Source organism: Engraulis encrasicolus, chromosome 18, assembly GCF_034702125.1.
Source record: "Engraulis encrasicolus isolate BLACKSEA-1 chromosome 18, IST_EnEncr_1.0, whole genome shotgun sequence".
Taxonomy (NCBI): domain Eukaryota; kingdom Metazoa; phylum Chordata; class Actinopteri; order Clupeiformes; family Engraulidae; genus Engraulis; species Engraulis encrasicolus.
In genome coordinates this window covers 53567322-53583981 of record NC_085874.1, presented here as the reverse complement: position 1 = coordinate 53583981, position 16660 = coordinate 53567322, and the positions used below count along the sequence as shown (strand labels likewise).

The 16660-nt window shown below is 39.7% G+C and overlaps 1 protein-coding gene and 2 long non-coding RNA genes across 3 annotated transcripts in view; 2 read left to right on the top strand and 1 right to left on the bottom strand.

Moving 5' to 3' along the window:
* LOC134468311 (protein NLRC3-like) overlaps positions 1 to 16660 on the top strand; it is a 130493-nt gene that overhangs the window by 21080 nt on the left and 92753 nt on the right. The window lies entirely within an intron of this gene.
* LOC134468719 (uncharacterized) lies at positions 1343 to 10153 on the bottom strand. Its single transcript, XR_010038900.1, has 4 exons — positions 10076 to 10153; positions 9909 to 9993; positions 9688 to 9773; positions 1343 to 1427 (listed from the first exon to the last, which is right to left on the bottom strand). It is a non-coding gene; the product is annotated as an uncharacterized LOC134468719 (long non-coding RNA).
* LOC134468718 (uncharacterized) lies at positions 2312 to 3492 on the top strand. Its single transcript, XR_010038899.1, has 3 exons — positions 2312 to 2723; positions 3224 to 3280; positions 3405 to 3492. It is a non-coding gene; the product is annotated as an uncharacterized LOC134468718 (long non-coding RNA).

The window sequence follows — 16660 nt, the reverse complement described above, 5'->3', positions numbered from 1 at the left end:
AATGACTTGATAAGCATTGCTTATGCATTATCAAGGATTTATAACCCATTACTTAAGCATATCTGGGGAACTGATCTAAAGTGAAAACCTGTTCAGGCTTTACAACGAATTAACAAATGACTTGATAAGCATTGCTTATGCATTATCAAGAATTTTCAACTCAATACCAACTCATATCTGGCAAACTTTTAAAGTGAAAACCTTTCCATGCTTTCCAAAACATCAACAAATGACTTGATAAGCATTGCTTATGCATTATCAAGGATTTATACCCATTACTTGAGTATATCTGGGGAACTGATCTAAAGTGAAAACCTGTTAAGACTTCACAACACATTAACAAATGACTTGATAAGCATTGCTTATGCATTATCAAGGATTTATAACCCATTACTTAAGTATATCTGGGGAACTGATCTAAAGTGAGAACCTGATAAGGCTTTACAACGCATTAACAAATGACTTGATAAGCATTGCTTATGCATTATCAAGGATTTAAACCCCATTACTTAAGTATATCTGGGGAACTGATCTAAAGTGAAAACCTGTTAAGGCTTTACAACGCATTAACAAATGACTTGATAAGCATTGCTTATGCATGATCAAGGACTTACAACTCATTACTAACGCATATCTGGGGAACTTTTAAAGTGAAAATCTTTCCATGCTTTCCAAAACATCAACAAATGACTTGTTGAGCATTGCTTATGCATGGGAGGCAACATCTGAGAGATCTTACTATTCTCATCAAAACATTTACAAACCACTTACATACATTTGAGATGTGAGATGATGTCCTTCATAACGGTAACACAAGACAGACAACTTCAATATCTTTAACTATTTAATTTTTAAAAGTAACAGTTATCAGCTTAAACAGTAACACAATGAAGAAAGAGAGATGAGGACTAGCAAAATGAAGAGATTAGATGAGGGGAGAGCTTGTGGAGAAGAGAGGGAGGCAAGAGAAGAGATATAGTGCATTCATTAATCAAAATTTTCTACAAGGGCCGGTGGCGTTCATGTGTGCTTCGGATGTCAGTGTTTGGTATTTACGTAATTACCACATGAACGCACAATTAGGAACTGTACTGCATTTAAAAGATATTTTCTACTGGGCAGCAGCAGCGAGCCCGTACTTTTGAGCTCAGTCACTTTGCACTGTAGTTCAGGATTTCCCAAAATAGTTTTTATAATAAAAATATATTGAGAGTCTGTAATAGTGATCTAAAGTGAAAGCTGTAGAAACTGCATGATGACTTCTGTTCAGCTATGAAAATACTATATACGGGTGTCGGCGGGCGTTATGGGAGAGAGGTGGCCGGACGTTCACGGCCTCTATGGGAGATAAAGGGTTAAAGGAACTTCTCTGACGATGATGGTCCTTTGTAAAAAGTTTCAGGGGTAAACTGCCTTCATGATGCTACCTGTGAGGAAACAAACAAAAAAAGCACAGTTTTCAATTATGGGCAATATTATTGGACACAAGTCATGTAGAAAGCAATATGCACTAAGAAGCAGGAACTTAGACCGTTATCGACTTTTTCCATATACAGTCCCTTTCAAAGGGTTTGGAACAGAAAGGCGCATGACATTGGAGTACATCTCTTCTTATTTAAACCTACTGTATAAACATGCCATAGGGTCATTTCACGTGAAATCAGACACTTTGGGACCCGACCGACACCAGTGTTAATTTCGTGACGAAATATTTTCGCCATAATTATCGTTAACGATTGTTTTTCCCCTGACGACAATAAAACGATAACGAAAAAAAACAGCATGTGTTTGTACGAAAAATATAACGATATTGATTTATATTTTCGTCAAAAAAATAAAAATGTGACTACAATGCACGATCTGATATCGCCAAGTAATTAACACTCCTGGACCGATGTGAAAACGTTCGTCCAGGATTTATGTTATAGCCAACCAATCAGGGGTCATTAGAGGTGGGATCATTAGAGGTGGTAATAGCTACGTCATCAACAGGGCGACTAGCATTTCCAAATATTCGCCTTATTCACCCGGAACGTTCGAAAGACGTTGAGGGGTACAATTCAGGGGTACATTCGGCAACGCACCAGCTGTCATGGCGCCTCAGTGTTGTGTGCCCAAATGTGCGTCCTCAAAGAGAAAAAATCCTACCGTGGACAGACTTTCCACCGTTTCACCAAAGAGCAGGCACTTCGCCGTGAATGGATATATCACGTCAAGAGGGATCCTGGTCCATATTTCAAGGTAAGATGCGAAATTGTGTTCAATCGTACGCATTAGCTAGCACAAATAAGCTAGCTCGCCAAACTTGTCATGACTCATGTAGCCTAATGAAGCGAATGCCTCGATGAAATAAAAAAAAATATGAATGTGTAATTACACAACGCTACATTCATATGATATTTCCAGATCGCTATTTCAAGATTATGCTTTTAATTGTATGGTAAGCGATCCGATGGCCACTGATTTTGTGCTACCAGAACCAGTAGCATAGGGCAGGCCTACTTGTGCTAAAATCAAGTTGTTTTGCTAACGAACTAAAATGCATACCCTGGTATTTATGGTTACAGATCAACGCTGAGACAGGTTTGCTCTGAGCACTTTGAGAAGCAGTGTTTTGTAAAGACCGCCCGTGGTATCTCAGAGCTTATAAAGGATGCTGTGGCAACTTTGTTCGCCTGGACTTCAGAGAGGCCAAAGAGGAGAATCATCATTCGCAGACCGAGGTTATTTTGTTCAGTCAATATTCAACTGACATGTGTCTACCAACCCTCATAATAATAATAATAATAATAAAAATAATAATAGAGAATAGTTCACCATAGGAATAGCCTACATTTAAATTTAGACAAAAGACTGGAGAATTAATTTATGTGCTGGATATAACTTATTTGTTTGCATTGATCATGTCCTCCTGAGTCATGAGCCAAAGATTTCAAACTGTGATGTTATTACATTGCATTACATTTCACTTAGCTGACACTTTAATTGTATTCAAGCGACTTGGTTATTGTTTGTCAGGGTATTGGTTACAGTCCCTGGAGCAATGTGTCAATGAGCTGTGTTAGGTGCCTTTCTCAAGGATACTTCAGCCATGAAGATGTCAGTAGAGGTCAGGGGGATTCGAACCTGCAAATCCCAGATTTAAAGACCAACTCTCCAACCACTAGGCCACGGTTGCCCTGTGTATGTTGTGACTCTCCTGTCCTTTGTGTTTCTTTTTCAGTACGGATTCCATGGAGGTGGATGAAAACCAGCCTGATGTGAGAAGGGATGCCTTGAGGTAAGTTAATGAATTGTATTTAGTTGTGCCATAGTTTGTAATTCATTACTGCATTCAGTGTTATATCAGTTAGGAATTGACCATTTGATTCACAACTAGTAGTGTTGTCTTGTTGTCCCTCCAGCACAGATGTACCTCCTCCACAGCCATGATTATGCTGTTCCACCGCTGACACCAGAGGGACAACTTGAGGCGGCACGCAAGCACATCATAGAGCAAGACAAGTTAATAGCACAACTTAAAGGCACACTGTGTGAGATTTTTATTTGTTTATTTCCAGAATGCATGCTGCCCATTCACTAATGTTAACTTTTTCATGAATACTTACCACCAGCATCAAATTCTAAGTATTCATTATGACTAAAATTGCACTTTTCATACATTAAAAGGGGGATCTTCTCCATGGTCCGTCATTTTGAATTTCCAAAAATAGCCATTTTTAGCTGCAAAAATGACTGTACTTGGACCATATTTGAAAATATTTGTTTATTACTTTCATGTAAAGATCAAATTTGGCAATAGGCAGCCCAGTTTCAATGTGCAGCATAGTTGCAGTACCTTTTTTTTGACCATTTCCTGCACAGTGTCCCTTTAAAGATAAAGTGTTCAGTGTGTCAAGATTCCAGTGATGATAGTCAGATGTCATTTTACACAGGATTCCCAGACTATGCCACCTTTAAAGCTGTATATATGGCTCTACAGCCCACAGCCACAAGCATAGTTGGATGGAGTCAGGCTCAAAGGCTTAAACAAACAGGGGTACAGGTCATTAGACAGGCATTTAATATCCCCAAACTAGCAACTATGGACCAGTTATTTCTCTTTCTCTTTCGCCTTAGACAGGGTTTTGCTGAGCAGGACCTTGCGGTGCGCTTTGGTGTGTCACAGTCAACTGTGAGCAGAATCTGTGTCACCTGGACTAACTATCTATACATTTTAGGATCTCTCCCCATTTGGCCTTCAAAAGCCACAGTAGATGAATGTATGCCTACTTGTTTTCAAAACACTTACCCAGACACCAGAGTCATTCTAGACTGTACAGAAATATATGTGCAAATGCCTAGTTCGAAGGTACTTAACTCCGAAATCTATTCCCATTACAAGGGCAACCCAACTTTCAAAAGGCCTGATTGGTATTGCCCCGTCTGGTGAGGTGTCATTCGTTAGTGACCTGTACACAGGCTCCATATCCGACAAGGAGATTACAGAATTGTCCGGCATCCTGGCAATGCTTGAAGAAGGCGATTTAGTCATGGCAGACAAAGGGTTTCTGATTAAGGAAATGCTATCAAAATGAAATGTCTCCCTTGTGACTCCACCCTTTTTAGGCCCAAGTGGCACTTTCAATGCAGATGAAGTCACAGAAACACAAACAAGCGCAAGACTTCGTATTCGTGTTGAACGTGCGATAAGGAGAATAAAAGAGTTCCACATATATGATGGCGTCATACCCACGACACTAGTAGGCTCTGTTAACCAGATGTGGGCAGTGAGTGCAATGTTAACAAACGTCCAAGGCCCATTATTCTGAAATTATGAAAAATTCAGTCACAAGTGAAATAGGAAACATACATTGAATTGATGTTTATTTCTACAAATCTCTCATGCTTTAAGTGTGCATCATAGATCATCTTATTATACTAGATGTTATATTATTATATAATAATGTATTTTATTATGCATACATCACTTCTCTATGAAATTGTAATAAACAAATCTGTGAAATCCAATCATTTGTTTTGTTTACTGACTTTTTTCTACAGTGCAGGCAGGAAGGAGGAGAAAAAAAAACTATTGAGTTTAGCGTTCATCTCTTGGTCATGGGAAAGCTCCACCTGTAATAGATCAGAAAACAAAACATTAGAAAAATGTTGTTTACAGCATATGGGTCAATGACATTTTTTTGTGTGGCAGAGGTCAGGTGATGTAATCACAGCTAGAACCATATTGTATTAATTATTTAAATTATTTGAATACTGAAATGTACCACCCTGATACTGATATGTTTGTTAGATCCATATTGAGGCTTACAGTCCTCTTGGCGCAAGTAACTTAAGTAATGCAACTGTAGTGTAATGCCATGCATTTTAAATATATTAACATTGTAGTGTACGGGATTATTTTGAAAAGACAGTAACATGTGATCAGTAATGCATTACTGTTTGAGTAACTTGCCCAACACTGGTAATGACTAGAGTAACTAACACCAAAGTCATTATGACTTCAGTACAAACACAAATAAGGTGTGGAAGTAGCACGTCTGCACTAGGCTGCTCTAATCAGATTTTCTGTCATAATTGAGATGGCTAAACTGGTAGTATTAGCTGCTGATGAATAAGCTTTAATTGCGCTATCAGGCTACACTACTCTAAAAGGCAGCCATCAGTCTGCTACTTCTCCACTCTACCCGCCAAAGGCAACTACGTATTTGGTCAAAACGGAGTTAAAATTGATATAACAAACTTCTTGATTACTATCCTAGCTAGATTGGAATGCCCTGTAAAGCTAACTCTTGGGCACGCTGGTAGTTGCTAGCAAAATAGCTATGCAGCTTAACAGATATGCAGCACTAGTCCAGGATGAATGTGATGCTGTATCAGTCCAGGACTAAAGATAAGCAACAACACTCCAGGATGAATGTGGCACTGTATCAGTCCAGGACTAAAGATAAGTAACAGCAGTCCAGGATGAATGTGGCACTGTATCAGTCCAGGACTAAAGATAAGTAACAGCAGTCCAGGATGAATGTGGCACTGTATCAGTCCAGGACTAAAGATAAGTAACAGCAGTCCAGGATGAATGTGGCACTGTATCAGTCCAGGACTGAAGATGGGTAACAACACTCCAGGATGAATGTGATGCTGTATCAGTCGTGGACTAAAGATAAGTAACAGCAGTCCAGGATGAATGTGGCACTGTATCAGTCCTGGACTAAAGATAAGTAACAGCAGTCCAGGATGAATGTGATGCTGTATCAGTCCTGGACTAAAGATAAGTAACAGCAGTCCAGGATGAATGTGATGCTGTATCAGTCCTGGACTGAAGATAAGTAACAGCAGTCCAGGATGAATGTGGCACTGTATCAGTCCTGGGCTAAAGATAAGTAACAACACTCCAGGATGAATGTGATGCTGTATCAGTCCTGCACTAAAGATAAGTAACAGCAGTCCAGGATGAATGTGGCACTGTATCAGTCCTGGACTAAAGATAAGTAACAGCAGTCCAGGATGAATGTGATGCTGTATCAGTCCTGGGCTAAAGATAAGTAACAGCAGTCCAGGATGAATGTGGCACTGTATCAGTCCTGGGCTAAAGATAAGTAACAGCAGTCCAGGATGAATGTGATGCTGTATCAGTCCTGGACAACAGATAAGTATTGTGCATTTTTTGACCACTGTGTGGTCAAAACAGGTACTGCAACTATGCTGTTCATTGAAACTGGATTACCTATTGCCAAATGTGATCTTTTCATGAAAGTTTACTAAGTAATGAGGTAGGCTAATATTTTCTAGTATGGCCAAAGTATAGTCATTTTTGCAGCTAAAAATGGCTATTTCTGGTATTTCAAAATGTCGGACCATGGAGAAGATCCCATTTTTCATGTATGAAAAGTGCCATTTTCCCAGTCATAATGAATACTTAGAATTTGATGGTGGTGGTAAGTATTCATGAAAAAGGTAACATCAGTGAATGGGTGGCATGAATTCTGTAAATAAACAACTAAAAATTTCACACAGTGGACCTTTAACAACAGTCCAGGATGAATGTTCTGTAGAGTATAACTTTAACTATCTTAGAGAGAAATTAAGGAATGTTGTATCGGCCTTGGATTAACAAGTAGTGGTAAGTGAGACTGATGATGAAACATGGTCCAGGACAAAAGCGATGAACTAAGCTTCTGCCCCTCTATTTAAACTTTGATAGCACAAATAAGGTGTGGAAGTAGCACGTCTGCACTAGGCTGCGCTCATCAGATTTTCTGTCATAATTGAGATGGCTAAACTGGTAGTATTAGCTGTTGATGAATAACCTTTAATTGCGCTATCAGGCTACACTACTCTAAAAGGCAGCCATCAGTCTGCTACTTCTCCACTCTACCCACCAAAGGCAACTACGTATTTGGTCAAAACGGAGTTAAAATCGATATAACACACTTCTTGATTACTATCCTAGCTAGATTGAATGCCCTGTAAAGCTAACTCTGGGGGGCACGTTGGTAGTTGCTAGCAAAATAGCTACCTCATCAAACCTTGAGAACATCAGCCAAGCTGCTTATAACGAGAAATGCTCTCTTACAAATGTCTAGAGTAATTGAGATGGCTAAACTGGTAGTATTAGCTGCTGATGAGTAAGCTTTAATTGCGCTATCAGGCTACACTACTCTAAAAGGCAGCCTTCAGTCTGCTACTTATCCACTCTACCCACCAAAGGCAACTACGTATTTGGTCAAAACGGAGTTAAAATCGATATAACAAACTTATTGATTACTATCCCAGCTAGATTGAATGCCTTGTAAAGCTAGCTCTTGGGGGCACGTTGGTAGTTAGCAAAATAGCAACCTCATAAAGCTTTGATAACAGCCAAGCTGTATAAAGCTTATGAAGACAAGTTCTCTTACAAATGTCTTAAATGCAAGCAAATGTCTAGAGTACAACAGCAATGCGCAATATTGTAATAGTCTTACCTCTTTGGAATGATAGCGTGGCAGGTCCTTGCAGGCGGCACCAGGGGTCTGTTGGGGGGCACCCGGTTGTGATGCACAAACTAAGCGGACTGCTGGAACGGCACGACAGCACACGTTGCTATGCACAAACTAAGCGGACTGCTGGAACGGCACGACAGCACACGTTGCTATTTTGGAAATTCAAGTTTAGGCGGGATGGCATATTTGGAAATGCAAGTCGCCCTGTTACTGACATCACAACCTCAAATGACTCCTGATTGGTTGGCTATAACATCGGTCCTGGGCAAACATCTTTCACATCGGTCCAGGAGTGTTAATTACTTGGCGATATCAGATCGTGCTGACTACAATACCATCGGAGACGAAAACCAATAGGAAGCATTTTTGTTAATATGTCACAGAAACATTGAAAAAGAATTTCCTGATCTTTTGCAAGTCGCGACCCATCTGCTCCGCGTCTCCCTCCCCTCCCTCACACACACACACAAACACGCAGGCACAGTGACAGGCAGCGTCGGTGCTGCACGCCCGTGACCTTTTTTTAACAGCAGTAGCCTACTTTTCAGGGCAATCCTGGCTGGACAAAAATATTGTTGCCCATTTATCCATGACGAAGAAGTTTATGCAGTCATGAAATAGTGGTGGTGCTGTCTGTCCTAAAGTAGCAAACATCTTTCTCTAACGATGCCTTTTTTTTCTCCACTCCCAGTCGCTTTCATGAACCTGCTACCCGACGGTCGTTGTCTGATCTTTTTTCAATGTTCGCTAATGTTTGTAATTTAAGGGTCTATGCGTTGGTACAAGCCTTCTGATAAGAATCACTTTAGTGCTGATCGCAAAGGATTCGGAAGTGTGGAGTTTTGCGACTTGTTTCAGTCAAGGACACTGAAATAGGAAGTAAACGGCCTTTCCACGCTTTCATATGCGTTTTTCCAACAACATCTTGCGAATGCATGCAACATGGACACAACCATGTCAACGAGAGCGCGTATGCCATCACAACTTCGCATCAAGCAAATAATATGCAACAGCTTGCAATACGCGCACGAGGGAGAGAGAGAGAGAGAGAGACACGTCTTCCAACAGGTGCCTGTAGGCTACCCCGCAACGCTCTTGATTACTGGTATACCCACAAGTATTTTTTCATAACGTGCAGTCCCGTTTTTCCCCCGAAGTCGTAAAATATCGACAGAGCTTTATGAGTGTCGTGGCCATGATTTTTTTTACACATTGGACGCACTGGTTTATAAGACACTCAGTTTTTGACAATATTTCATGATAACAATATGTCATTTTAATCATTGATTTCCCCAAATTGTATTTTAGTTTGACAATTTTATAGAGAAGTGTAGACAAGAGGAAATGAATGTAATATTTTGGTTGACTACAATTATTTTAGATTTCGTCGACAAAAATTGTATGAATTTTAGTCAGCTAAAACTAGATGATTACTAAAATGATTTAGATGACTAATTGTGACTAAAACTAAAATTGCATTTTCGTCAAGAGACTAAAACTAAATTAAAAATTCCTCTCAAAATTAACACTGACCGACACGGATTTCAAATCATACTTGCTGTGCCTGATTAGTAGCAAGGTAGCACCCCAGAACTGCATTTGTGCGAATCTGACACCAATATTAAGGGAGAAACAGACTAGCGAAGGTTTACATATGAGGGTAGGGTATAGTCTACATGTTTCTGACATTGGCTCAGCAACTCACCCTATTGGACCATCCTCCATTCCTGGTTCCATCCCCCTGGGTGCTCGGTGCTGGCTGTGTCAACGTGCATGGGTGGCTACCCAACACTGTTCAAAAACATGATGAGATTTAGATGAGATTTAATATCAGACAAAATATTTATTACATATCACTAAAAGCAAATACTGTGTCAAGCCCTACATAGCCTAAATAAACGAAACAGTGCCAGCATGCATACTTACACTGGGTCTGCGTCAGGGGGCACTTCCAGGAGATCTGGTCAATACTGTGTCACTGGTGTCAACAGTGAGTGGGCTGAACGTTCATCTGTACAATGTAAACAAACATTTAATTATTTCCCATACACCTAAAACAATTACATGTGTATGACATTAGCTCACTAACTCACCCTATTGGGTCATCCTCCACTCCTGGGTCCATCCCCATGTGCCATGGGTGCCCGCTGCTGGCTGTGTCAACATGCATGGCTACCCAACACTGTTCAAAAACATGATGATTTAGATGAGATTAAATGTCACAAAAGCAATGCCAGCATGTATACTTACACTGGGTCTGCATCAGCGGGCACTTCCACTTATCAAATAAATCTGTCATGAGCCAACAACTGAGAGAGGAAAAAGTCAAGTCACAATTTAGCTTTCATGACAGTAAATTACTACATGAGTGCAAATAAATACATCAGCAGGTTCACAACGCCATGAATTATTTAGGTCAGTAGCCTACTGTAAGAAAGCTTGGGACAAATCATTCATGCAGTCATTTCAGAAGTCAGTAGGCTTAAGCTTACCTCATCTAAACATACAAAAAACAACATGACTCACTACAAAGACCTCAGAAAAGAAACTAACTTACATTTATGGTAGTCCAACACCGTTAGTAATGTGCCAATCTCTTTGCCTACATCTGCAAAGCTACTCAACGTGACACCCACTCTCAGTTTGTTTACATCCGGCGTCCACCTCTCCCCAATGCAATGAATTAGCTATGCACGATGGGCATGAGATTGTGTATCTTGCAAGCGACAGGGATTCATCTTTCAAATAAGAAAGGACTATGCAGGCAATTGCATGTCTGTTCAGTGAATATCAAAACATTTTAGCAGCCAAACTTACTTGGATGCAACAGCAGCAGCGGCAGCAGCAGGAGTAGGCAGTAGGCAGCAGCAGGCAGGCAGCTCATCGCATGCTCTTCTCGCATTCGCTCCAACTTCTCGTGTCAACTTTGATTAATACTTCCGACACTGTCAACATCCACATGCCAATACGTCCGCGAAAACACCTTGAAATGACGACTCTTCTCCGTTTAGACTTGTAATTGTCCTTCAGCAATATAAACCGTGAACACTGAACAAGACACTACTTCCTCAAAGTTGAATGTGTCCCCTCAAAGAACGTCCCCTGGAAACGCATCACTGATCACAAAACAACATCCGGTCGATTAACCACTTCCTGGAATATTTGAATTATCAGAGACGATGCCAATTCACCTTTCGCAAAATACTAGACTAGATAATCTTTGGTAAATCTCTCTGGTATTACCCCTGTAATTAAGAGATCAGAGATTTGTAAAACTAGTGAAAAAGAGTTACGAAGTTAATTGTGTTTCCTGCTGGCCATTTTCGGTTGACGGAGAGTAATGAGTATGACTGAGCTGTATTTTACCGCGATTTCAACTTGTGTCATTTCAACAGTATTCTGGTCAAGGTAAAATAAAATAAAAAATATATATAGGCCTATATTAAAAACGGTTTAATAATAAAAAAAAAAATACAATGTCACTGTTAGTTGTACAGCAGATACCCACACATATGAGGTATCAAAATTATGGTTGAGATGTCTAGTTTTCAAAAAAAAAAAAAAAAACTTGGGTTGGACTTTCAGTATAGTCCGTGTATCATCCGATCATTCAATTATTCCATTAAATTTGGCAAACGGAAAAAACAAAAAATGATGCAATGTTTCATTTTCCTGTTTTTTAGTATGAGCAAAACATTGGGGATTGATGTTTGTTTTCGTTTTTCAACCTAAAACAGAACAAATCATAAACAGGGAAACCAAAACGAAATTTCAACAGTAATTTTCGTTTTTTTGTTTTCTTTATTCTTCACGGTACATTAGCCTTCCCATGGTCTCGTGGAGGCGCTAGAGCCGTGATGTCACAAGGCGTCATTTCAATTGGGATGTTGAATAAAGAAATGTCCACCAACATTGTTCTGCCTAGGCTGGCAGGGTGGAAACTGTTTTCTCCACGGAAGCGTCTGCGAAGGGCCATTCCACAAGCGCAAATCGAGGAAGAGAGTTTAGATAATGGCGTGTATTACAGGCTGCACTCTGTCTCTCACGGCACGTCAGTCCGTGTGTGACCTCGGGCACAAACGCGAGATGCAAGTTGACCATGGTGCCATTTGGGGCAAATTGCGCGCAGTCTGGGTTGACAGACAGCACATGTAACATGTAACTCACCCGACTCGCTTGGTAGGGTAGGTTAGTGGTCAGAGCGAGGGACAGTAGCCTATCATCTTAATGGAAAGACCAAGGAGGTCTACATAAGATGCACTTACTGTATCATTGGGAAAGACACTTCAGGTCCACGTTAAAATGGCCACGCATCCAAAACCAGGGAGGTGTTCCATTCCATGGTGTTATGACAGATAGAGGTAGCCTAGAGGTCGGTCGGATGGAGACGTCTAGCACCTTTCACAAATGTTGACCTACAGTATCTTAAGTAGTAGCCTAATGCTGATGTGGCATGCAGAAATAGCAACCAGATAGGCCTTCGCCTAAACTGTGGAAGAGACCTCGCTGACAGTTCCCAGGAATAGGCTATCAGTAGACGATGCACGCACCAATGGTCAAAACTTCATTCCACCTGTAATAATAAAATTATCTAGTGGAAGGAGCCTTAGCCCATTGGATAGTCACAATTATTAATGTAGTTAGCCTATGGGGTAGACATACTGGACCGGACACAGTACAGTGCGTAAAAGGAGTTAGGCTATCTTTACCACCCACAGGCACCGACATAATTGGGGCTACCAGTAGGACAGAAAGATGTTCTGTGGAGTAGGAGCATCAGCAGGCTGGTTATAGGCCTCGGGGAAATGCGTAGCCTAAAGCAGCGCGTTAGGCGAGCAATAGAAAAGCACCGCGGGAAATGGGACCAATAATCGTAAATTAGAGTTGTTATTTCGTTTTGGTTTTCTCGTTTATTACTTGTTCTGTTTTGAGTTGGGAAAAGGAAAATCAACATAACTCCCCATTTTTTGGCCATATGGAAAAACGGGAAAACAAAATATGGAGTCGTTATTTCGTTTTCCGTTTGCCAGATTGAATGGAATAATTGAATGATCGGATGATACACGGACCCAGTATGATGCTGTTGTTTACAAATTGTGTCAGAGTGAATTCTGAGGGTTAACATTACTTGTCCACCTAAGCAGTTGTATGTCTCTATGCAAGTGGGTGTTTGAGTACTCTATTAGTTGTAGAGAACAATATTGCTTAGCAAATTTTGTTAACTAGCATGCTAACTAGCGATTTCTGCTATTTTGCTCTGTGCTTGCAATGGCTCAAATGGAGGGGAATGTTTTGCGCCGCCGCTTAGTGTAAGCTTAATCTAGGCCTACCTTTTGGCAGTAGCCTACAAATAACAACATTAATGTTTAAACTGTGCTTTTTTATTTGTTTCCTCACAGGTAGCATCATGAAGGCAGTTTACCCTTAAAAAAAAGGACCATCATCGTCAGAAAAGTTCCTTTAACCCTTTAGCTCCCATAGAGGCCGTGAACGTCCGGCCACCTCTCTCCCATACGACTCCCGGAGTATTTTCATAGCTGAACAGAAGTCATCATGCAGTTTCTACAGCTTTCACTTTAGATCACTATTACAGACCCTCAATACCTATATTTTTATTATAAAAATTATTTTGGGGAGATCCTGAACTACAGTGCAAAGTGGCTGAGCTCAAAAGTAGCCTACGGGCTCACTGCTGCTGCCCAGTAGAAAATATCTTTTAAATGCAGTACAGTTCCTAATTGTGCGTTCATGTGGTAATTACGTAAATACCAAACACTGACATCCGAAGCACACATGAACGCCACCGGCCCTTGTAGAAAATTTTGATTAACGACTTTACGAGCTGATGACGTACACAACAGCTGGCTCTACTCTCACCATGGCAACCGCTAAGTTGAAATACTCAAAAACCGGCATTCAGTATGTTCAGATAGTCATGGTAAATGACTGTCAGAAAATATTCAGCATTTTTACCTTTTGACTTCCTAATTCATTTGCTTGCTGTAGCTGCTGAACAACAGTCTATTATCGTTTTATTAACAAAAAAAATGGCCAGAGTCTCACTCTGGTCCACCATCTTTAAGTTGTAAACAACAACAAAATAGCACATGAACGCAACGCACTTGTAAAAACAACTTCACAACTAGATACTATCTACTAGATAAGACCACATGAATGCACTATATCTCTTCTCTTGCCTCCCTCTCCTCTCCACAAGCTCTCCCCTCATCTAATCTCTTCATTTTGCTAGTCCTCATCTCTCTTTCTTCATTGTGTTACTGTTTAAGCTGATAACTGTTACTTTTAAAAATTAAATAGTTAAAGATATTGAAGTTGTCTGTCTTGTGTTACCGTTACCATGAAGGACATCATCTCACATCTCAAATGTATTGTGTAAGTGGTTTGTAAATGTTTTGATGAGAATAGTAAGATCTCTCAGATGTTGCCTCCCATGCATAAGCAATGCTCAACAAGTCATTTGTTGATGTTTTGGAAAGCATGGAAAGATTTTCACTTTAAAAGTTCCCCAGATATGCGTTAGTAATGAGTTGTAAGTCCTTGATCATGCATAAGCAATGCTTATCAAGTCATTTGTTAATGCGTTGTAAAGCTTTAACAGGTTTTCACTTTAGATCAGTTCCCCAGATATACTTAAGTAATGGGGTTTAAATCCTTGATAATGCACTAGCAATGCTTATCAAGTCATTTGCTAATGCGTTGTAAAGCCTTATCAGGTTCTCACTTTAGATCAGTTCCCCAGATATACTTAAGTAATGGGTTATAAATCCTTGATAATGCACAAACAATGCTCATCAAGTCATTTGTTAATGTGTTGTGAAGCCTTAACAGGTTTTCACTTTAGATCAGTTCCCCAGATATACTTAAGTAATGGGTTATATACCCTTGATAATGCATAAGCAATGCTTATCAAGTCATTTGTTGATGTTTTGGAAAGCATGGACAGGTTTTCACTTTAAACGTTTCCCAGATATGAGTGAGTAATGAGTTGAAAATTCTTGATAATGCATAAGCAATGCTTATCAAGTCATTTGTTAATGTGTTGTAAAGCCTTAACAGGTTTTCACTTTAGATCAGTTCCCCAGATATACTTAAGTAATGGGTTATAAATCCTTGATAATGCATAAGCAATGCTTATCAAATCATTTGTTAATGTGTTGTGAAGCCATAACAGGCTTTCACTTTAGATCAGTTCCCCAGATATACTTAAGTAATGGGTTGTAAATCCTTGATAATGCATAAGCAATGCTTATCAAATCATTTGTTAATGTGTTGTAAAGCCATAACAGGCTTTCACTTTAGATCAGTTCCCCAGATATACTTAAGTAATGGGTTGTAAATCCTTGATAATGCATAAGCAATGCTTAACAAGTCATTTGTTAATGTGTTGTAAAGCATGGGAAGGTTTTCCCTTTAGATCAGTTCCCCAGATATACTTAAGTAATGGGTTATAAATCCTTGATAATGCATAAGCAATGCTTATCAAGTCATTTGTTAATGTCCAGAAACATCCATGAGGGGCAGTCACATGAGCCTCAACTTACTGTTTGCCATGTTTCAAGTCATCACACACTAACCATTACAAAAGGGTTAATTAAGATTTCACTAATGCTAAAGCAAGAGTTTACAAACCGTTGCCATACATGCCTAATAGTACTTGGTAATGGTTAGGTGGTAGGAGGCAACAAAGAGATAATGTTTTTTTCATAAATAAAGGTGGGTTATCTGACATTTTAATGATGGTTTACTAATGCTTATCAGAAAGTTCAATCACCATAAACGAATCATTACCAAGAAGTGCATAATGACTAACTCGTGATTCACTAAGGGTTGACTAATGTTAAAATAAGGCTTAACTAAGGCTTAACTTTGCTTAGCGAACAGTTACATCAGCACACACAAACCATTTACTAACGGTAGAAGTTAATGATTAAGAAATGAGAAATAATACTTACTTAATGACTAACTCGTGATTCAGTAAGGGTTAACTAATGTTAAAAATAAGGCTTAACTAAGGCTTAACTTTGCTTAGCGAACAGTTACATCAGTACACACAAACCATTTACTAACGGTAGTAGTTAATGATTAAGAAATAAGAAATAACACTTACATAATGACTTACTTATGCTTCACTAAGGGTTAACTAATGTTAAAATAAGGCTTAACTAAGGGTTAACTAATGCTCAAAAAGGGGTACTTATTATAAAGTGTTACCATAATATCAAACCAGGTGAGAAACTAACACCTCTACAACACACACACACAAAACTGGATTCAGTTTCATATATTAAACGCAAAAGAATGATAATGATAGCCTGGTTCACACCAGACGGTGTGTGTGTAGCTTTGGCGCCCCCTGGCGGAGCAGAGCGACACACACTACCGTCTGGTATTCAGCCATAGAGCACGCTCCGTCTCCAACCAGAAAATAGACGGAGCATTTATTTCTTAAATATAAACGGTAACTCACATTGAGGAGTCACAAGACAGATTAGAGACTATATTGACTCTTTAAAGATTAACAGGAAGGTTTTTGAAGGAATTTGTTGGTGAGGAGGCCGTACAGAAGCAATAAATTCTCAGCCTATTTTCTGGTTGGAGACGGAGCGTGCTCTATGGCTGAATACCAGACGGTATTGTGTGAAGCTCTGCTCTGCCAG